Here is a 23,451-nt window from a genome sequence, read left to right on the forward strand (position 1 = left end):
AGACGATCGTGTCATCTAAGGCACCACGATAGCTGCACTTTGAATGCATACGTAAAATATTTCGTTCACGGTACAGATTCACGAAAGAGTCCTCCCATCTCAGGAGGTTAGTCCAAACACACATGCCAACAGCAGGAAACCGACTGGCTCCTTATCGATTGCTAGCAAGCTCTGACAGCAGACAATTATTCACAACCGACAAAAATTAATAAAGATGTATTGAACTTAACCACCGTGAGAAGGCTCTCCATCTATCTTCTTAAAGGAGGAAAGTCCGAACAGGTGACTACTTAAAAGGGGGAAAGGGTGGTTTTCTAATAAAACACTACAATGTCTTTCTCGCTGTGAAGGTCCGTTTAATTGTAGCCTATACAAATCTGATCCACCATGGTACTCATTTTCCATCTTTGACAAGACCAAATGGATAATTAAAGCAAATGAAATATACCACTAAAACATCTAATTGCCAAGTGTTTGACACAGTTCAGCAGGTGGTCTGGTAGAATTTAAGGTCCACCCGCCTTGAGCAGAAGCACCCCCTCAACGGTTGAAAAGAGCCATGCTGGCTCATTTTTGCTGGTACTGATGCGTACGCAGCGCTTGTATCTCGTGGTCGTTAGTGAACCAGCGAAGTGAAGTTCCTAACAAAGGAGCCTCTGTCGCTAGGAAAATTGCGCCCTCTCTGTGTCCAGCTCGGGGCCCATAGGAGCACTAAAAATTTCGGGTTCACTTCCAACTTGAATAAGGACGGTCGTGTACGAGTCCATGAGCAAGACTGTTAGTCATAGTTTGCTTCAAACGGATCATGAATAATAATATTATGATTCAAGCCATTGGGTATAATTAGAATGATTTAAACTTCATTGTGTTTTACCAAGAGCAGAAATAAATATTGCTCGGGATGATGAAATTCCGGGGACAATTTGTGAACCTGACGATCGGAAGTAGCGAATACCGCTTTGATTTGCGAATTCTTTATGCTGAGTGCCAATTTCAATTACCGTTGAGTTGACTTTTCCTACTACGACCAAATTACCAACAAAGTCACGAGTTTCCACCAATCAACAGCAGAGAAATAAGTCAAGTTGTGTCTTGATGAAACAACATTCAATTATTATCAGCGCCAAAAATAAATTTGTGACTCGGTGAATTCAAAGTCAAAAAGAGTATTATATGAAATAACTTCACAGTTCCCTAGAGGGTCTTTTGGAGGAGGCCTGGATGTGCTGGATCGACCAGATACTGCGGGAGAGTGCATGCCTTCCTACGCAGTGGCTTTGCTCTACCTTCCCTGGTCACAGACACACGGCCCCGCAGGCGGCTACCTGATTGCCCAACGAGCCAGAAGAACGGGATCTTTAAGATGCGTGACAAGGTGTTATCATCACACTTAAGCGTCTAGGTCTGGATGCCAGCGAGTTTCAACTAGACTCTCACAAATGAGAGATGTAAGGCCATCCTCTTTATAGGTTAGTGATGAGGGTTGTAGAGGGAGTCGGTGATAATAAGGACCTCATAATAAAGGCAAGCCGATGAAGTGAAATGATTTTTGCATAGCAATTACAAACGGCCCTGGTTTTGCTGACCCAACGAGTTTATATAATAAGTGCTAGTCATTATTGTACGCCCATACCACATGATTATTACATTTCAAAAACTGAAACACCCCTGAATAGATTTCCAAATTAATTTACCAGAATAATCGTAAAACGATTGATCTCGGTTCGAGTCTAAAAATCTAGGCCAACTACACTTTACCAAATGCTGCGAATAAGTCGTTGAGTTGGTAATAAGCGATACTACTTAAATGTTTTTTTTCTGTCTTCATGTCTTTTCTTTAGCATCATCAAAGCCTCCCGGCTCCAACCTTGCGAAAAATTGATTCATCGCCCATTCCACTGGACCGTGAACGGGAACGTTTGCGTAAAAAACGCAGTCTTGCTTCCTTGATGTGGGCTCAATGGATTAAGTGAAGGCGAAACATGATCGAGGGTGGAATTGGCCAGGCCTCTCCGTTCGCAATAATAAGCTGGAAGCTGGCCATTAATTAAAGGGGAAATCAGACAAGCCTTGATAACCTGTGGCACACCGAATCGAAATCGATAGTGAATAAAAATCGCTAGCCATAGGCCTAAATAATTGTTTTCAACCCTCGCCCATTACTGAAATCATTTTGGATATAACGTGGAACTCCTTCAAATTGCCGCCTTCTTGTACACACTCTAAAAACCATATATAAACACAATCGTGCCATCACTTTTTAAACAAGTTAACATGTTAAACATTTGATGTCCAATTCCTTAACACCAATGTCCAGTGGCTAAACACCATCCATCTAAACTCCAAATACATTAAGCATTTAAACATGCTTACAAACTTATCGAAAGAAATTGTTTAATGGCTGAACTCAGCTGTGCAGTATTTTTAAATTATTTAAAAAAACATTTCAAAGGAAGAGACAAAATACACTTTAGATACGGAAGAAGAAACGGTGAGGAAAATAGAACTTGGGCTGGTAATTTCTTCTGAGTCAGATTCGTTGAACAAATCAAGTAAGAAGTGCATACAAGAAACCACAAGGCAAAGGAAAGTCCCCACTTAATAGCCCCCAAAAATCCTACGCTCGTTTGCGCATGGGAGTTAATACCTCACTTGAATTTAATTCTAAGCATACAAGTTCCCAATAGCAACCCAACTAATAGGTTACAGAAACTAACAGGTTACAGAGTGATTAAAAATCCTAAAAAGGTCCGTATAAAAATAATATAGTGCAATGCATTGTGGGGCAGGGGTCACATTTGCCTGCATTACAGATGGAATGAGAACCAAATATGAAATTTCAATAAATACAAAGGGCCACAATCTGTCTCAGAAAATCAAATCGAGTCTGAGGGACAAGGCTTCTTCTGTGCACGATCATACATTATTAAGAGATGGGCGAAATAATATTTTACATTATTGTAATGAAACGTGGGCGTGGTGGTTCATGAACTCTAAACTTGTGCACTAAAAACAAAACGTGTTAGTCCTAAAAGAGCCGGGGGCGGAATCCGCTCCCTTGACATGTCTTCCGATATCACTTTCCGATATTGTTTTTTTCTCAGGAGTTGAGGATGTACGAGTTTTAGAGAAATGCCGTCATTTTCATTTTTGCAAAAATCGAACATACCGTTCTCGCGCAGCGCGCATTTTCACGGAACGGGTCAGCCAAAAATATAGACTTTTTCCACTGAGGTACTCAATGCACGCGTACTGGCACGCATGTAGCCATGAGCTTCAAATAACCGCAGCACCAAAACCATTATGTTTTAATGAATTCAACCTTCACATTTGTAATGGCGAGAAGGGTTATGTACATGCATCCTAAGTTTCATAAAAATTGGGCGTAATACAGCAGAGATCTTGGGGCGGAAGGGGGTGTGCTGATTCCGTCCCGGTTGTGAGATGGGCCAAAATAACACGACTCGTTTAGGGTTAGATGATCAACGGTGGTATACCGACGTTACCAGCACGGTGTTCACAGTGTCCTGCTTACCTCGAACACCAAAAAATACACAACGAATTTTACTTCAATACAGTCAATCTTAAGAGATGGTTTGAAAATGAAATATTCTCTCTTTGAGCGCTCCACCCCTCAAAAAGACCATAACTGGGTTTTTGGCCCTGCCTTTAATAAAGGCTTGGATAATCACGCACGGAAAACGTGTTAACACGGACTAAGAAAATACTGACGATTAGCCAGTTCAATTAATTGATGTTTTTCGAGACGCCTCGTACGCTTCCGCTTGTCGTCGAGGAAGTGTTTGGACGAGGTCCCACCGCGTGTGTTGGCTGTGCCGTTCACCGTGAGTAGGTCCACCTAAAACTGCGGTCCACGATCACGGATCTCAGGGACCTGGGCATCGAGTCTGCAGGAGTTTGCCTTTAATGATCCTCCAGTACGGGCTGCCGAGACAACCATGTGAGTATTTAATGATGCGCGCTGAGTTGAGCACTCGAGGTGAAGAGCGGCTAGAAGTTGGAACTTAGATAAATTGATAGATCAAGGAGTCTGCAGACCCCGTGGCATGTGATTTGCATCACCAGCTCAGACATTCGACGCGAAAACGAGATGTCAGAAAAGGTAGATGTAGAATGAGGGCACTGGTGATGAGCCAGAAAACATCATATCAATTAGTTTTCTATATAAGTGGGAATCTGAGTCCATCTTACAGACTTCCCTCACTTAACAACCTGTTTTGTAATTAATTTTTCGACAGCAACGAGAGGGATGTAGAATATCGAAGACTTTTTAGAGCAGTTCGTTACGAGTTACGACACCCGAGCTTACGGAGGACGTAATGTAGGGAGACTGGACGCGCCTTAGAATGGGATGGAAGAGGGGAGTGCACCAACGCTGGTCACGATAAATTGCGCAAAGACAAGCTCGCCCTTCTCAGTGATCGATTTGGCATCACCAGCAGAGTCCAGAAGCTAAGGTCACACCCCGTGCCTTCCCTATAGCGGGGACCTCGGGTTAAGAGCTGGGGCGGCGCCGTGGCTCGTCCCACGGTCGGATTAAATTCATTGGGACGGAAACACTATCCGTGGATACGAACTGAACAGGCAAGCTTATTAGACACAAAAGAAAAATGATGTAATGCAATCTTTCGTAAGGTGGAGCAGTCCCGCACGCACCCGACACTCATGACGTTTTGTCCGGTCTCCTCTAACAAGATCCCCCAGAGGGAGTAAACGCTCCCAGCTGATCTTGTTTTGCAAGTAATGGTGTTAGCTCCTCCACGAGGAAAAAAACGTCCAGTTAAAATGGATGAACACATTTAATTGGTAATGAACACCAGTCCGGTTGCTTTCCTAGTTTCATGTTCTTCCTTATGCTTATCCATTTCCCTACTTAAAGCCATTAACCTGTTCTTGTATGAGTCAACCTGGGATATTAAGTTCAGACTGCAATAATTAAAGGAGAGAGTAAGTACAGACATAGTGATGTTAGGCAGTTGAGCGTTCAAAATGGGGATGATCTATTTGTTTACACTTGGCGTCCAGTCATCCGTTCCATTCAGCAATAACAGCATCCTTGCTGGCAACATTTGCCGTATTATTTTCGGCGTTAATATTTGCTGAAACATTTACCCGTTTTAGAGGGCAAAATGTGGGTTTGTTCTCTACAACAGTTGATTAGAGATGTTTAAACTGTAAAGTTCAATTATTTTACTGTTGTCTATCAGGTTTTCAATGACAAAGATAAAATGGTGATATGTTTAATGCAGCTGTAAACATGAATTTTCTGGAAACAGACCACACCACCACGAGTGTCAACATCAACTAATTGTAAAAGGGGGGGGGGTGACTGGTAAAGAACAGACCTCAAGTATTCAATACCAAACTTAAATACTGCGTCAACTCATAAGAACACCTGATGCAATGTAGACGAGTCTTTTCAGTGCGCTAAATGCAATTTCAGAGGGGTCGTTTGTTGCCTTCCCGCTATATTTTTCAATTATTTTATTTACGTCTTTCGACATGTAAAATATAGGACAAAACAATACGAGCAAAATGGATTTCATAGATAAACAGGGGGTGACAAGGTCAAACAAAAATAAGGAAACTGTCGTCAAACGATGCGTTTGACTAGACACTATACAAATAGCAGTAAATTCCAAACCTCAGAAGAGCAGCCTGAGATTGCACATACCATTTAGAAAGAAAGTCATGAACAAAAACCAGCACGTTAATGATATCATGTCCGCGTTTGTACCAACTTTGAAAAATGGTTTTTCAAATTAAATCTAAGGAGAACATTATACCGTCAATGCTGCAACTTTCTGTGTAAAGTTTGAACGTCCGAGGTTTGAAGGTGTTTACAGTTTCCAAATTGAAATTGTAAAACGTTATGCCCAATTTATACCAAGATTATAGTCAGGCAAAAGAAATTTGAAAATTTGGTTCATTCACAAAGGCACTTAAGGACTGTCCCTCTGCCATAAGTATCGGAAGGTTTCGCTAATATGAAGAATTTGTCTTTCCCTACGATTGAAAAAATAATCTGGTACAATTATAAAAAACATTTTGTCTGGCACTTTCCTGGATTTGACTTGAATAACTACAACATAAGCATCAAGCATTTTTTGACGAATCATATTCATTAGAAGACAGCAGCTACTTTTATTGTGAATAATATTTATTATATTCAGTTTGAAGGTGTGATATGATTTAATGTTTTTATACCATGAGTGAATTTAAAAACTGACTGCAGCTTTAGAAAAGCCTTAAACACAAGTCTGGTTCTTCTATTGTGTTATCTCATACCGTACGATATCTCGTTGAACGGTTTATTTTAATATGTTATACTGACTAATTTTGTATGTACATGTATTCCATATATCTGAATAGTTTGTATCATTTTCAGTATTAAATAAACTCAATTTGTTCATCTGGAAAAAATAACAAAGCAAGTTACAAACACGAATTAGTGTCGAAACATTTGTAGATCGGCACTTAACTCGCTGACGTACAAGTCACGTGACAAAGGCAAGCCATCGCCCGTGCCTCGAAGTTAAATGGCGATTGCGGCTGCTGTAATTACCAAGTTGAAATATTTACCTACAGGCTGCCCAAAGCGCCATTCATTATGCATTGACAGGGGCAACAATTGTGTCCGCGGCACGCAAACCTTGCCCTCCCATCCTGTGCCCTCTCCTCCATCAAATTGAGCGAGTTGTGGCCAGCTAGGGTCTGCAGGCGAGACTAATTAATCTGGGGGATCTACACCACCGTTTTTCCCCTGTTTATAATGGAACCCAGCCGCTGAGCAGTCGAGTCTGTGGACACATCAATTCAATTATATTAAAAGAAATGATGTTAAGCAAAATATCAAACACATCGCGGACTTTTTTAATAACCGACGCGAAATTTGCGCGCCGAGAGGATTACGGGGCGCTCTCAGCAGAAGGAAGCGGGTCTTGGGCTGAGCGACTGAAGAGGAAGCTTTCAAAAATGTCCTAGCGTCATTTTGAAGATTTTTTAATAACTTAAATTGGGTGAAGCCTGTAAAGAGCAGAGACAGAAGAAGACACGCCCGGTTGCATTAACAAAAATTGCCGTGCACCTGTCGTGCCCAAAGCTGTACTTTTATTACCTTCCTGGGACTTATCTTCGTTCCATTAGGTGGATTTTGTTGTCACTTTGAATAAATATCAGAGTAAAAATTGTCCAAAGACAAGAAGCTTAACATTCGGCATAAATAAATTGGCTGTTTTATAATCTGGTTTCTTTAGAGAAGGATGAGGCTGATTTGGGTCCAAGAAATAATGTTGTCCCTGTCGTAAAAATGGTTGAAAGGTTTACATTGCAAGTAATCCAAACACATTTGGTATACCCTGGTAGTACATCCACCGGGCAGTGTTGTGGTTGAGACCCTCACAAGACCAGACACAACTTAGACCATCTACAAGAGTAGTTGTAAGTTACATGGTAAACCATGACGAAAGGTAAGCAATGCCTTCATTGACGCTCACCAGAATAGCTTCTGACTCAATCTGTTTGCGTTGTGTCGGTCGTATGGGCCTTGCGATGGCCATGAGGGGCCCCAACTACATCACTGACACTTGGCAAGGATGTGATCATCGTCTTTTTAGAGCATCAATTTAGTTGGAATAGTTTCAATCCGATCTATTCGACAAAACCCCAACTGATTTCATTCCCGTACTCGCGGTCTTTTGGTCGTCTGCACGGGGTACGAAACTAAATGACGTGAAACTTATAGTCTCCCACTTGCTCACATTTCCCGTAGGACGCTTTCGCAATCGGTGTATGATCCCAAAACCCACAAAAGAAAAAATAAAAGCTGAGAATGAAAAAAAGTCACGAACTTCCGCAGAGAAATTACATTTGACTGCAGACTGATCTCGAAACAGTCTTTCCGTCTTTATGTGCACAGTTAGTCTAATGAAGTGGCACTGACAGACATATAATTGGGATTGTCTTTAGCGTAGATCAATCCCCGAATCACGCTCGTCGTGTATATATTGGTTTCAAATTAATGCAAATCACTAAGTAGGGATTGTGAATTATGTTGCAAGATTGTCTGGGAATTAACATTTTCAATTATTTAAAAGACACTTAAAAAGTTCACAGCACCCTTATTTTAAAAGTCTGCACCAGACAGTAAAAATCATCAGTTTCGGTGGATTTTCTGACAACATTTACACAAATATTTTGCAGGAAGCATTGATGGAACCATATGGTATAACATTAAAAGACGGAAAAGTTTCAAGTAAAAAGATATCGCTGAATTATCGTAATAAAGACGGCAAAATTTTGCCAATAAGGAGTTCCAACACGAGTCAAGTCTATCGATTGAGAAAATTTATTGTTGTGAGCAGCACCATATCGATATTTTAATTTGAAACACAAACAGGAGACGCAACGTTCATCGACTTGTGGCGCGAAAACAGCAAAATATGTTCTTCATGTAGGACTGAAAAAAATAGCGCCAGACACAGTGGTCACAAAAGCATTAGAACATAAATGTTATTAACCTCTTCATTCAACAACATCACATCACTGGGCATCCGTAAGTCTGGTGACTCACTGCAACGCTTTGGGTTCAGTTTGTTTCAAATTAGAATTCAAGTTATTGACATGCGTTGGAAAACAACCATCACATTTCCGTTCAAAAATCTCCAGAAAACAACGTTAGTTTTGCCTAGAATGTAATCATTATACCAATACCGAATAAGTATACGTGGCTTCCCTGCAAGTAACAAGATTAACAGCAGTACCGACAGACACACACCCACTGAGAATACTGCAGCGAAGAACAAGTCCCTACCTTGTTACGTGCGCGCAAGCATGTGGCTCACTCGCTCTTGCAGCGTCGAGTCGTTTCGCTTGTCTAGATCCTATCCGATTCCGTCGAAAACTGTTCAGACGGAACGTCACGCGCACCGCTTTATATACGGGAGCCGGTAGCAAAAGAATGTGTCGTCATTGAGGCTGGCAGGCGCTTTTATTGTGTTGCAAGTGGCTCAGACCCTGATAACATTAAATGCCCTTAAAGAGACCGGAACGACACCAAAACGATAAAAAAAGTCACAATTTGGTGTCTGGTTCCAAGCTTACCTTACATATGACCAGTTGGAGCTCAGCTGGTTTGAAGGTTAGAGTTCACGGAAATATAAGCGATTATCAAAGCGACACAGAATTTCCCGTCGTGGGTGCTCCACTGAAATGTTACTGTTGCAAGAGCTTTTTGTACGAAGGAGGATTAACACTTTGTAATTACGTTACCAACGGCAACTCTTTCAGAGAACATCAGCAACTCAAACACCTGTACCCACGCAGTTTAAGTACTGAACTAGCCCACTCAAAGCCGTTGGTTTTTCAAGAGACCGATTTATCTAAGCCCGGAGATGACGTGGTAGAGCATTCCACCGCGACCTGTGTCCCGAGACATCGGCGGGGGCCAGGTGTGTGACGTAGGGCGCCCTTTTGGTGGCACATATGTGTTCCACCAGTGTGCAAGTATGACGCCAGAGACTCACTTATCCCTCCGGCAACCCCATCGATTGGGTTATATTGTCAGTTCATTAGTGTCAATAACAGTGTCCCCGCGGCAACCAGCGTTATCGGGAGTTCGGCAACTCTTGGTGGCTTAATTACACGGATGCTTCGCACCGAACAACCAGGGGCATTGGATCGCCTTGTCACTTTCCATCAAATTGGCCAGACAATTAAAATTGCCTTGCAGAGCGCAATGGCCATTTCGTTATACAGATAGTTTCTTCATGTGCATCTTTTCTAGGTCATGGGAGCATTTTTGTTTTCTGAAAGACAGTAACGAAGACTGTGAGGAACTTCTTTCTCCAGAAGTACTGCAAAATAAGCATGTGAGTTTTTCTTCTTAGATCGGGCAGAAGATAGGAAAATACACCATATTACATCATCGAAAATTTAAATGAGATGAGGTACCTTTCATACGCAAGTAATCCTTTAGAAAATCTGTACTCTGATAGAACTTGTGTAGTATTTGGCTCTGTTTGTAATCAATATTGGATCCCCCAACCAAAACACAGAACAGATGTGCTTTTGATCTTATAAGTATCATCAGCGAGTCCTTTCTCAATCCCGATCCCAATTCGGCGAACACGGCACTGGCTGACAGTCTTACGTTGTAAAAAGTTTTCTTTTCAATTTCATTCCAAAATGAGACATTTCCCCCTTTTCAGCCCGTGCCAGCAGTTTAACGAATCCAGGACGATCAACTAATGGAAACACCAGTAAAATGATTTGAAGACACGTTGAATTGACCACGTTCACAGCATCGTCAAAATGTGTAATACGTCAGATGAACTCTTTTGAAATCCTCCATAAAACCCTCAACTTTCCTAACATTCGTCAAATCAGAAGAAATCATGAGCGCACCGCATCAGCTATATTAGCCTATAATAACATTAATACGCAATACTTTCGTGAAGTTCATTAAGCATCATCGACGAGCACCCCGCACACCGGGCAATCGACCTCCAAATGAGATGCAGTCCTATCAGGAAATCCTCCAAACTACCGGTCTATATTTTGAAGAGATGCGTCAAGCGGACTGGGCGCTACCGAGGGAACAGTACGTCAATAATATTTCATTTTGCAGATAATACGGACCAGTTTACGGCCTCCGTGTTATTACTACTCGCCGTTCGTGATCATACGTCGCACTCCACAACTCCCTGGGTGCAACCCGGCAAATTTAATAAGGACAATGTTCCGTGCACGTTGATATTAAAACACTCAATCAACACCACAAATCTGTTTGCCGATCCATTAGAAGTACTTACGGGGAGACCCAGTGTGAGAGAAGTACATAAATTGTTGATCCACTGTTCGAAGAAACAGGTGGAACCAAAGAGTTTTACGGAGCAAAGCCATAATCATAATATCACTTGCTTTCAAGGTACTCTTGCATGATGGCAGGATAACTTTAGGTGCTTCCGTGAAATCAATTGCTCGAGTTGGTTTTTTGCTTGTGTTTTCCGAGTTTTGGGACGAAGCATCACAATATGTTCCGAATTCTTTGCTTAACTATCCCTAAACGGCATCCACGCCGTTTCACGTCTTCCTAAAAAAGGGCCTTAACACTTCCTTTTGCAAGCAAAATTTAAAATAAGAAGGTCCACAATACACTGCAGTGGTTTAGGAACGACAGTTCTGGCATTGAAGCTGATTAGGAAATTTGTCTAAGACAACGACCAGTACTATATCTGCACAAAAGAACAAATGAGGAATGCACAAGAGGGCGCATTTCAGCAGACCTACAAATAACAAGCCAGGACGCGAGAAAGCTCTTCAAACACCGCTTCAGGTACCACCCAAAGCTGCAACGAAAAAAAATTCTTGTTGGAAAACGTGTTTGTGCTGAACAGCACACCCCTATGTACGTCTTGGAGACAAGACTATGAAGAATCAAGCAGGCTCGGTTGGCCCGTTCTTGGCGGAAATCTTGTAACGGCTGCTCCATCTAACTGCAACATTAGCCTCGCGCGATCGACTCGGCATCACATGAAATGTGTTTGCCTTGACTGAACAATTAAGGGAGTGAGAAATGGATAGGCCTCGAGTCAACGTATCAACGATCTCGTCAAGCCCTCAAGTTCAAGTGCACTTTCCTTTTGTTGCTTTCTGGGGCGACATTAGCGGCAGCTTATTATTCTCTATTCCTTTGAGATATTACGGGAATGTGTGGCACAGAAATCAATCACTTTATTTTGACAAGTCCAAGCAACGAACTGCATTAAGAGGTCAATAAATGGTCATAATTACATTTACGTAATTGAACGTTTTCAAAATTTCGTTCTGCAATTCTTCTGCCTTCAAGCTAGGCTTTTGGAAATGTTGTAATTCATATTGATCAGCAGGGTGGTGCAAACGCAACCGTTTGGACTTCTTGAATGTCAATAAATCCTCCATTTTCTTTTGATAGCTAGAAACACTTTGTACCACATTGTTGGATTCGTAGTGTTCTTGTTTTTCGTTTATTGTCAATTGTGTTTGTCTTGTTTCTTCTGTCTTCGTCCATGTCTCTGACCGATGGGACGGCAGTATGAACCTCTCGGCCTCTACTTTGCTACGCCATCATATTGCTGCCGCTTTAATCTTGTTTCTACGTCTGTAACTGAGACTTTTGGAATATATACCTCCGGTGGCGTAAATCTGTGTTGGAAATTGGGGAATGGGAAAGGTGGGGGGGAATGACTTGCCAGGCAATGGAAATTTGAAAAGCGGAGGAGGGGAGGAAGGGACACTATATACACAATAATAGGGGGCGATGTTCATGATAAAAATGTACATCTGCACTGGTAATGTGTCTCAAAAATAGCAGAATCTTACATCAGATCGGTATATTTATGGCTTTTAAAAATTGCCTTCTCTTTTTAGTGATATTCTTCACAGTCCACTTTAATGTTTTTGCTCATCACACAAAAAAGTGGGGGGATGATTCAATAGTCCATCCCCACCCCAAAAGGGGGGGGGGGTGATTCAATAGTCCATCCCCACCCCAAAAAGGGGGGGGGGATGATTCAATAGTCCATCCCCACCCCAAAAAGGGGGGAGGGGATGATTCAATAGTCCATCCCCACCCCAAAAGGGGGGGGGTGATTCAATAGTCCATCCCCACCCCAAAAAGGGGGGGGGGTGATTCAATAGTCAATCCCCACCCCAAAAAGGGGGGGGGATGATTCAATAGTCCATCCCCACCCCAAAAGGGGGGGGGGTGATTCAATAGTCCATCCCCACCCCAAAAAGGGGGGGGGGATGATTCAATAGTCCATCCCCACCCCAAAAGGGGGGGGATGATTCAATAGTCCATCCCCACCCCAAAAAAGGGGGGGGGGGTGATTCAATAGTCCATCCCCACCCCAAAAGGGGGGGGGATGTATACCCCCATCCCCCGACATTTACGCCCATGATTTTACTATTTTCATACCTTGCCCTAGCTCTAAGTCATTTTTATTGAAGCACTCTATCAGAAATAAAAATGGGTATGTGTATATATGTGATAAACAGATGATTATTTTTTCAATGTCGAATGCCAGCTTCCATTGAAAAAAAATATTATTCAAACTGATGGCAACTGTGTTTATGAAAGTTTCTTGTACCGGGTACTAATACTGAATTATAAATTCGACAGTATGTTCAGATGAGAAGAGAGCTGCGTGATTTCTTGTCAAGGATTTGGAAAGAAAAAGAAATGTGAAGAATAATTACTGACCTGTTCAGGTTCAAGATGGCGTCCAACCTCCTCGTTTGTGCTGCTCATTCAAAATTGTCGTTCCCATGTTTTTCACACTTCAACGACACTCGGACGGGAGAACATGCACGACACGTCCGTAGAGATACTAAAGTATTTATGACCCACGCAAACGCCGCCTTGCCCGGTACAATGATTTAATTATAACACGACGAGAGCAATTGGTTTCCCCACCTTGTTTATGCATGAGTACTCATGGCAATTATTTTTTTTTGTCCTGAAGAGGCATCCAATGTGCAATGCGCCAAAAACAAGCATTGTGCTTTACTAAAAACCTCCATGGTTCTAATTTCGATTTGTGTGGTTACATGCATAAAAAGTACATAACACAAGATACAACACTGAAAATATAAAAAGGGCAAAGCCTTACGAAACACAACAATATGAAAAAAAACAAACACACGACCAAAGAAGCTAACAAACTCCAGCAAAATTGGAGCCCACAACTTCGATTGGTCTAAAGCGCACAGCCTTCTGCCTACTCGTGAAAGGGGTGTTTTAATCGCGCATCAAGGGATTTTCTCCAGTCAAGGAAAACTTTTTAAGTTGCTGCTATTGGTACATATCTTCAGTACAGAATTAACATCCTGTCTGTGGTGAAAGAAACTCTCACAATTCCAATAGTCCCTTGAGGTGCATTTTTACGGATACGTAAATCTGTTTCACTCCCATCTGAGTGCCCAATACGAGAGGCTCAATAAGCAGATACCAACAAGCAATGTTTACATATTAATCAGTGAGTTATCGCTGAAAGTTGACAAAATAATACTCACTCACCACGGCAAAAATCGCGGATAACTGCTTAGCGGTTGTAGACTATGCTCGACAAGACTAGTCGAAGAGTGATGGAAAATGGTTGCAGTGTGTCAGCGCTTGTACTATCCATGCACTATTTATTCGCTGCCGCTCGGATCTCTCGACAAACTGTGCGTTTTGCGCGTCAATTCTACAGGCCAGTCGTGTACTGATGAACTGCACGCCATGCGTTCTGTGAGATGCAATGCTGGGATCATAAAACACGTTCTGACGAGAAATGGCCTTGGTAAGCCCTTAGTTCCTCCTGGTCAATAACCCATTTTAACCCTGAAACTCGACCACCATCCTCTCTGATGCAAATGTGAATATCATATACAGTCTGAGGACGTACTCTCTAACTTCCAAAGAGTGAAAATTCACTCTATTCGAGTAGTTCAATCCCTCCGACTGAAATTAAGGACCAGACGAATTGGAGTGAAATTTCTTCACTCCAAAAGATTGGAATTTCACTCGAGCTTCCACTGGAAGGGGCTGTTTTCAGCCTCTAAATTCAAAGTGATTTTCACTCTAAAACGTGTTGTCCCTAATTTCACTCTTTCCGATGTAGAGAGTAGTTTCTTTTCTCCCCCCGTACCACTGTACTGCAGCCGATCCAGGGGTGAATGGCCCTCATCGATTGCTTGTTTGTGTATTTTTGGGGGGTGTTTGTTTGTTTTTGTTTCGTTTTGTTTCGTTTTTCTAGTGCTCAGAAATGGTTATTAAAGCAACTTTAAAGACAGAAATTATCCTCACACATCTGCCCCGCGTCTTTTCTCGGGTTCACATTTGGGGTACCAGCAAACCCTCCATCTCTAAGTGCCTTTAAGATCTGTATACTTCTCGCAGAAGTACGATTTAGACTGCTCTTCAACCATTACCTCTTCAATTTCAAAACCAAATCTTTTACAACAGAGGCAAATGTATGCATCGATGTAACGAGTTCGTTGCAGACAAAATATCGCTGATGCTTTGTTACGTTGACGCTGATTTATTTTAGCGATTTAAAACAGCACAAAAGGCGCAGTTCAAACACGAGATCCCTGTTAATTTCTCTCAAAGCAGCAGAACAAGCCCAAGTCAATGTAAGCTGAGCGAGGAATCCTACAACGGGCGTAAAAAGTCAAACAGCGTTCGCCAATGGATAACCACCTGGGTCTTCCACGGTTTGACAGGCACAAACACGGTCAGACTACCTAGAATTGATTGTCCCCACGGTATCTGCGTCACCGCGCACCCCGGAGCAGACCATCCTCAATTCCCCCCCCCCCCCCACTCTTTACCAACGAACGCTATACACAAGAACTCGCTGCAAGCACGACCGCTTAGCTGAAGCTGGACCACAAATCACCTGCCACGGTTCCGTCATCGGAAGTTTACTTGGTTCTGAACTTCCCCTGTGGCAGCTTTGAGGGTAGGAGCTACGATCAAGCGATGCCGGGCCCCCTCAAGATATACCCTGATATAATCGGACCGTCAAGATTGTGAACAAGTGCCGGTAGCTCGGAGGGCAGCCGGTGACATTTCGATGAAATTGGCCACGAAGGCATCTGAAAGGTTGCTGCATGATTCGACACTCACCTCTTTCTGTGTAGGAGTAAAAAATCTGCTCGGTGCAAAGCAACGCCAGAACATCAACGAACAAAGAAAAATAGCCATCACATTATACAGCGGAGACATTTTGTGCTTTATAAAATCCAAATTTGACTTGAATGTGATTTAAAAATCGAGACATTATTCAAGAAAATTCTACTCAGATATCACTTGAAATACCACTACTGTGGCGAAATTCTTCGCAATTACAGATGGGACGGCTACAAAAGGTCATTCAACACAAAATAGCATTAAATTGACACAAAATCAAATCGAATGAGCAAAATTTCACCGTATTGATACAAAACAAGCGAAACAAAGCGTGAAACAAGAGCACAATAAAGAGAACGTGGGGAACACTTCATCTCGTCACCTGTTTTAATTTTAAATCCCTCTTGATCACAATTTCATTTATTCATTTAATGTCATTATCGTTTCGAAGAATTTTGAAGACAAAACAGCACCAAAATGGCATTAGTTTTCAATAAAAACATAAACAATTTCCGACGCAGTTGACCTGGATTCATGAAAATTTAGTGAGAGATCTTTCATAGACCACAATTAAACTTCATTCGTAAATGCCTAGGACAGTTTAGGTATCCCCGTTGGTCGAGAGCCCGTCACGTGTCTGGTCTTAAACGGTCGATTCATTAATTAAAACAAGTTGAAACATCCAATTTGTCTCCCATTTACAATGGACATACATTTCTTGTAGTTGTTTACTGACATTTGCCATTTAATCTTCATTTAAAACTTATGTTGACTTTACGACTCAACTGGTTTTTATGAAAGAGAAAAGTGTGCGCTTGGTCAGTCTTAAGTGTTCGTCAGAAGATCGTCAGAGTCTCTTGAGAATGGATGCTGATAATGTCCCTCAGCTTCGACTCAGGCATGATCAGCGTCCGAACAGCCAAGTACATATTCATATCCGTAATAAACGAAATGACTATGGAAAAATCTACATTACATTTTCTGCCGTGACAAAAGCAGGACGAAATAAGAGGTTGCAGCTTTTAAATTCAAATGAATTCCCTGAAAGCTCCAACTACCCGCGTCGTAAAATATTTTTTTCGACGTGATCATCGGGTTTGTCTTTATTGAAACCCAATGTCGGGTCTAAATAAAATGTAAAGCGCTCTTGGAATTTGGTGAAAATGTGGAAACTGGCTCTGTTCAGATTCTTTGAAATAAGAAGCCTATCAGGTTTCGCACTTGTCTATAAAAACCTGATAGTGATACCTCGGGGACATTACGACAAGAAAAAAAATCAATTATGAAAGGAAAAAATGAGAGGGAAACATCAAATCATAATTAGACGAACCCCCTTGTACAAAATTCCAATTTGCACGCCTACGCAGCGCTTCCGGAATCGACTGGAACATTTTATATTTCAATTAAGCCCTGGTACCAAAAGGTGTCAGCCAGTCGTGAGGTTCTCATGATGGTGGGGATCAGTTGGACGACGAAAAGCCCCTGTTGGCATGAATAATTAATCTTTTCCATATATTTATGGCCCCCAACTTCCCGCAGGAGTTTGGCGGTATTTATGAGAGTCAGCAATAAACGGCACTGGGATGAGGAGAATTGCCTTTAAAGTCAGTGAGTCGAAACCAATTGTTTTGAAATGAATTGAAAACTGGTAATATACTTTCATACAAAAGTGTAGCTTTAATAACAGTTTCCATAACAAGGAAATAAACGTGATACTTCACAGCGATACATTTTCTCTCCGTACACTCTATTACATGCAAAATAACTCTCGGTTAAAATCACATTGTCCAACTTTTTTTTCATGGTGGCAGGTAATTGTTTACTAGTTAGTAACAAAGAAAGGGGCAAAATTGTCCAACTGCTGCTAGTTACGAGAAAAAATACCATTTATTTTTCAGAACTCGGTATACCAAATATTCGAATAAGTTGAAAGTTGAAGTTTGATTTAGAGGTAAATTAAAACAACATTATACTATTAGGACCTCTTGCGTGTTTTACCCGGGGTATTGTATCAGCATCCTTCATATATTCGGCTCAATTGAGGACAGTTTCAGAGCAGTTTTGTGTTTTCCGATTATCTTTTTCATATTACGTTTAATTATTTAACCTGATGTATGCAATGAAACAGCCGAGGCAGTGGGGCTTGAGACTCAAAGAGGTTTTCTTGTTTCACTTTCTGAGACACGAAGATGCCATACACACCTACATCTTTACACCGATGCAGGCACTCATTGTGGTAACTTGTGGCGTATCGGGGGAGAGGTGCTTGACAATCATGAGTTTATGTTAGTGGGCTTATTTCCAGTTCAAGTTTTCCCAAACAACAAATCGTGGGTGTGCCGCTGAGCAGAGGTACATTCCAGGGAGTGACGTCATCAGCGAGTATTCAAGATCACGGAACTAACAATATTCTTTCTATTCATTGAAGTGCTGAGACAAAAACGTCCATGACCACCTAAAAATAAAGCTTCAAGATATGGCTTACCTTAATTTGACACTAGACTGCAATATCTTGATAGCGTTTGATGCAGTTAAGCCGTACACGAGGTAATAGAAAATGACATATTTTTCTCGGAACGATGGATTATAACCCATTGTTACTTGTGACACTGCAGGTGAGCACTGCACTTTCTCACAACACGCAGGGAAAGATAACTCTGAAGGCATTTTCTTTTACAATGCTACGGAAGCCCCTAGTTGATACTCTAATATCTCAGCGTAAGGTAAAATTACCGTTCTCCCCAAAGCAGTTAGGATTTTTCAGTGACTATGCATTTTTCGTCATATCTAGTTTTCAAAAAGAACCTCCGGGTTCGTCGATATTATACACTTAAATGTGGACAGGTTTAGACCCTTTTGGTGTTAAAAGAAATAGGTGTAAATTATTCAGGCGGTTTATTAAGGAACGTGTCAAGTAAGCTTACTTCCGTTTCAATCCGCAAAAAAATGTATGTTTAATTTTGCTCCACCAAATCTGTGCAGCTCACTACCCTGAAAATAGAGGACTGAATGTTGAAGTGGGCTGGAAGTCGAAGAAATGTTATGTAATGCACCACTTTGATAATTGCGATCAGGTTGAATATTGGCAAACTTGAATGGAATCTGACTAGCGTTTGGAGAGGAACTGGACAAGAATGGATGCAGGGAGCTGACATTTCGCTATAATTGGGCAAAATATTATCAACTTGTCGTAATTGCTTGTTTTTTGGCACATCATTCAGCAGTTCAAAAACATGTTTATTATCAAGAACAGATTCGTAATTGGTCTTCACATAAAAAAGACTACGCCACACCTATTGATTGCATTTGGCAGAGATGAAAAACGGAGCAGGGGCTTCTTCAGTTTCTTTTAAATTAAATCTGAAGTCTGGACCTGGCGGGCATTGAACGACACGCGTTGTCGTCAGCTTCACTGATTACCCTCGCCAAAATTGGGTAATATCGGCTATCAAGTCATACAATCAGTCGGTCACGACTCGAGCTACTCGTAACGTTCGCAGTTGCTCTATCAGTGAAGATGCCCTTATCGGAGTTTTTTGGTTTTTTTGTTTTGAGGAAGGGGGAGGGAACTTTTTTATCATAAGCACACCCTTGAGGAAGTGTAGAACAGAGCAGTTAAAGAGGATAGAGAAAAGAATTAATTGCTTAAGGTTCTTTTGTTCTTTCTGTTGGGTAAAGAAACTCCTGATGCCTGTGGGCCTATACGCTGTATTCCCAACGCGTACAGTCATTGGCTCGATGAAAATGATGTTTAAGGGGACCGTGAAGACATGTTAATGAAGATAACAAAAACATGGCTGAAAGGTTCTACCTCGAAGAGGTCAGTTTTAAACTTTACCGTCGATGTCCCGCCTTTATACTTCTGCTATGCCGTCAACCGCCAATCCTGGCAATATTTGAACAAATATTATTGCGAAATTAATTATTACAGTTTTTATTTGCAAGTGCAGTTTCTAAAAAAAAACCAGTTCTGGGAAAAAATTTGAACTAATGCTTAGAACAAGCCCGATAACGCAAACAGAAGGAAAGCAACTTGAGGACGAATATGTACCACGTGTTGTTTACCACAATGCACTTGTTAAAATTGCCTCATCGCGGTATGACATCTGTAATCGATTCTTGATTTCCCGATTATTCTGTATTTGTCAACTCTTAATCAAACAGCCAAACGGGACTTCCGATCATCTGCGGTCAATTCCGACCTGGTATGCGGCGGTACGTTTTGATGTGGGCACAACACGGTGGGATACCTGTCATCAAATTAATCAATCAGCAGTGTTAACCACACTCGAATCGCCGTTGTTCGGTATGGCTAGACAGTCTCGCTGGTGAAATGCAGAAAAGTGCGAAGCTGCAACTCCCCGCTGGGGCGATGCTCTCAAAAAGTCGATGAAAGCGGCCTAATATTTTGGCATGTAAGTCTGGTTACATGCATTAATCATTAAAGACTCGAATCTAGACAGTCTAGCGGGTGGGCCTGGAGCCCACTTGCTAAGATTAGCTTTTTTGAGATAAACATGACCGATGAGATACGGTTGGTTTGGGATATGTTTTGAACCCCTGGAACAACTAATGATACATATTGAATCAGGAGTCTTAGGCCAAATTTTGACAATGTACAACATGCTTTAAAATTTACGGAGGGAAAGTGTTAATAAACAATATATTTCCAGGCGTAATGAATCGAATGGTGACCGTAAACCCTTAAAGAGATAAACTTGATTTTGATTGTTACAAGCAGGCAATACAGACTAGCAGGAAGAGTTCTGGTGAAAGCAGTACTAGAAATTTTTAAACAGATCTTAGTTTAAAAGTTTAAAACTATTTATCAGTAACGCTGAAGTAAGCGAGATTGACACCGCCAGTAGGGCCGACTGACTTCGTAGGAATATTCGGCAATATGTATGCGCGTGCCTCTTGCAAGAGACAAGTGTAGAACAAATCTTCAGACCATCTATGCTGCTGCCGAAGGCCTCTTTCGAAGAGATTTGCTCAACTCAGGGCCCAGCCCGAGGAAAGAGCTTATACTTACAACTTGATTATGACCTTACCGGGTGCTTCGCTTGGAAGCATTCCTCGCTCCCTACAAGCTCCGTGCCCTCAATGCAAACCAATGAGGTTCAGCATTACCCATGGGGCATCATGGAGGTGTGTGGCAGAGAGTTTGGACCTCACACCTACGTAGTACAATCATCGAGACGCGAATGATCTTGCCTACAAATGATGTGGTGCATAAATTTTGTTGGGTAAGTCGACTGTGATATTCTAAGGAACTTCCAGATGGTACTGCTCGGATGAAATTGATTGGAACATGAACATTCATAAAAAGCAATATGTGCAGATTTATGCGAACTTTTAACTTAAATGAAAAAAATAATAGACTCAACTGTGTCTCACTAAGTTGGAGTAAGCGATCGGTCATTGTAACTTGAAAAACAGGAAGCACTTGTAACTATGACATTCCTGTCAAATTCTTTTCAATGAAAAAGTAAAAAAATCTATTGAGCCATTAGAGGAGATCTCCAAAACAAAAGAGACATCATATTAATGATATTTCTTTCCCGCCAGTAGTGCTTTTGGCTTGCTTGACAGCTATTTGTGAACTCAGTCAACAACCATGCGCACATAACCGTAAGCCTTTATGTAACGTACGCACACAGGTACTTTAGTACTCTGTAGTTACTGAACAATAAATAGTCAACTTCAGTGAAGCAGTTAAACTTACTTCGAGTTTACACAGTTGTTAAATGCTGAAAGACAGCATTCATTGGCTTTGGAAAACCGCCTTGAAAAAGACTATGAGTTTATTAAGACAACGGCCTGGAACCCGGAGGCTAGACGGAGTTTACTCCCGTATCACATGCATAGGCCAAAATGTTTCATTGCATTACGCCCTGGAAAACCAGATCTACAGAAAACACACAGTCGCCACTTCGACAGCAGACTTAGTGTCCACACTACATCTCAGCTCCTAAGCTTTTTCGTCTGACCTTTCGCTAAATGAGCTCCGCGATGGTTAACAGCATTATCGAGAAATCAGACCCCCCTTGCCTGATTAGGAACTGGTTTACTCCGCTACGAATACTCCGTTTAAAACGCTTCCCTCGATTGACGAAATGTTGACATTGATCACTTGAGACACGCATGATTTGCATGGCTTTCGCTGAAGGCGAGCCAGGAGTTGGACGGAAGGTTTCATTAATGTGACGTTACCATTAGCTGACTTAAAGTCGGTTCATAAAGCAAACACGAGCATGAAATTGTGACGTCAGAGTAGCGATACGTGCTGCGAATTCGCACGATTTGAACAAACTTCAACTCAAGCGAATTTCGTTGGAAATGTGGCACGACCAATTTGCTTCACTTTTGCGGTGTCTTATGTTAGGAACCGGCCTTTCAAGGGCATTGCTTGATCCATACATTTGTACACCTGATACGCAACGTTGCAATGACTTATTCCCCACAGAAACATGCTCTATGACTGTCAATGTTGTTTGGACAAGTCCTGTTTTCAAAGATGGTGGACCACAAGGGATTGTGGTAGATTATGACGTATCTGTAGAGGATCAATATTATACTAATCCGGTCACGTAGTCTCTGTACACGCACCAAGTCCATCAGAAATGGAAGGAATATCCTGCCATTTATTGGATCGTGCTAGAACAATGCCTGACCCTTGATCAGGGACACTTTTTCCTTTTGCATTACAGGAAATGGTCTCTTTTTCTAAAATGAGTGATTCCAATCATTTTAGGCACGATCAACGAATGTCACCCTCCTGTAACAGAGTAAATTCTGGCCTTATGACAGTAATCATAGCCAACAAGAAGAACACAAGCAAACAAGCTAAGCGAATTATGATAAAAGTTAAAGCAGAACTCATTGCAAATTAAAATCTTTCGAAAACATTCAAACTATTTGACATTAAAACACGCAAAATTTATCGAAGACCCAGAACCTCTTATCAGTGCAATGTGTACTTTTTCATGATCCTACCTTTAATACACCCAGTCCCACAGATTCGGCCTCGCTGCAACTGTTGAACCTCCGCCGGAGCCAATTCAAACAAGCGGCCGTATATCGTTGACAGAAGCCTCCGCTTAGAGAGGGAACGGCACCTTAACTTTTGAATATTAAAGTCGGGCGCGTAATCGGTTTACTGTTGCAACCTAGTCCTGTTGGGTTATTTCTTTGGTACAAATACTTTAAAGTAAAGATGCCCCGTCTCCTGGAAAGCTCCCCTAGACCTCGGGGCAAAAAAACCAAGCCCTGGTATGACCTGTGCGCGACTGATGGTGACCGCCGAGTTGAAGGTGTAGTGCCAAGGGCAACTTCTTCTTCTACTAGGTCTACTTCACTGAAATGTCCTTTTGAGGAGGCTTGTGGTTATATACACCAGTTCGGACTACAGAGACACTAAGGCAAGTGCTCATTGCAGGAAGTGCGCCAACGGAAGAAATCAAAGGCACCACTTGAGACCGAACACGGTCACAATTTTTTTTTTACTTCTTCTTCTCTCGGTCATTATATGCTCCTGGTTTGGGTCTGCAAAGAACAAGAAGATCCATCACCTTGATAGCTTGGCGATGAGTGAGGGACTTCATCGTTTGGCCTGCTTCCCTGGCTAGAACCGCTCTCTCAACCTGAGCTCAGGGTTTCGGCTGTCGCTGAGCCTGAGTTTTACCGTCAAGAGGGTCTCGTCGACGGCGCAATATCCCGCTCCGTAGCCGCTAAATTATTTCTTGAGTGTTTGATTTGTATTGATGTCGATC

At 41.9% G+C, this 23,451-nt stretch overlaps 1 protein-coding gene across 5 annotated transcripts in view; it reads right to left on the reverse strand.

Annotated features, from left to right (window-relative positions):
• The window catches only part of LOC147798440 (uncharacterized), a 43,466-nt gene extending 20,388 nt beyond the window's left edge, over positions 1-23,078 (reverse strand). For 2 of the 5 annotated variants that reach the window (XM_087140250.1, XM_087140246.1), the window contains exon 1: positions 8,834-8,990. The gene's annotated coding sequence lies outside the window, so the exon portion shown is untranslated. Of the gene's footprint in view, positions 1-8,833; positions 8,991-9,123; positions 9,390-14,080; positions 14,202-22,675 lie in introns of those variants that run through there. The other 3 variants (XM_087140247.1, XM_087140249.1, XM_087140248.1) reach the window with 3 other exon arrangements.
• Positions 23,079-23,451: the final 373 nt, after the last annotated feature.

This window comes from Acanthaster planci, linkage group LG08 (assembly GCF_054643075.1).
Source record: "Acanthaster planci isolate LZ-2023a linkage group LG08, COTS_SCS, whole genome shotgun sequence".
NCBI classification, from domain to species: domain Eukaryota; kingdom Metazoa; phylum Echinodermata; class Asteroidea; order Valvatida; family Acanthasteridae; genus Acanthaster; species Acanthaster planci.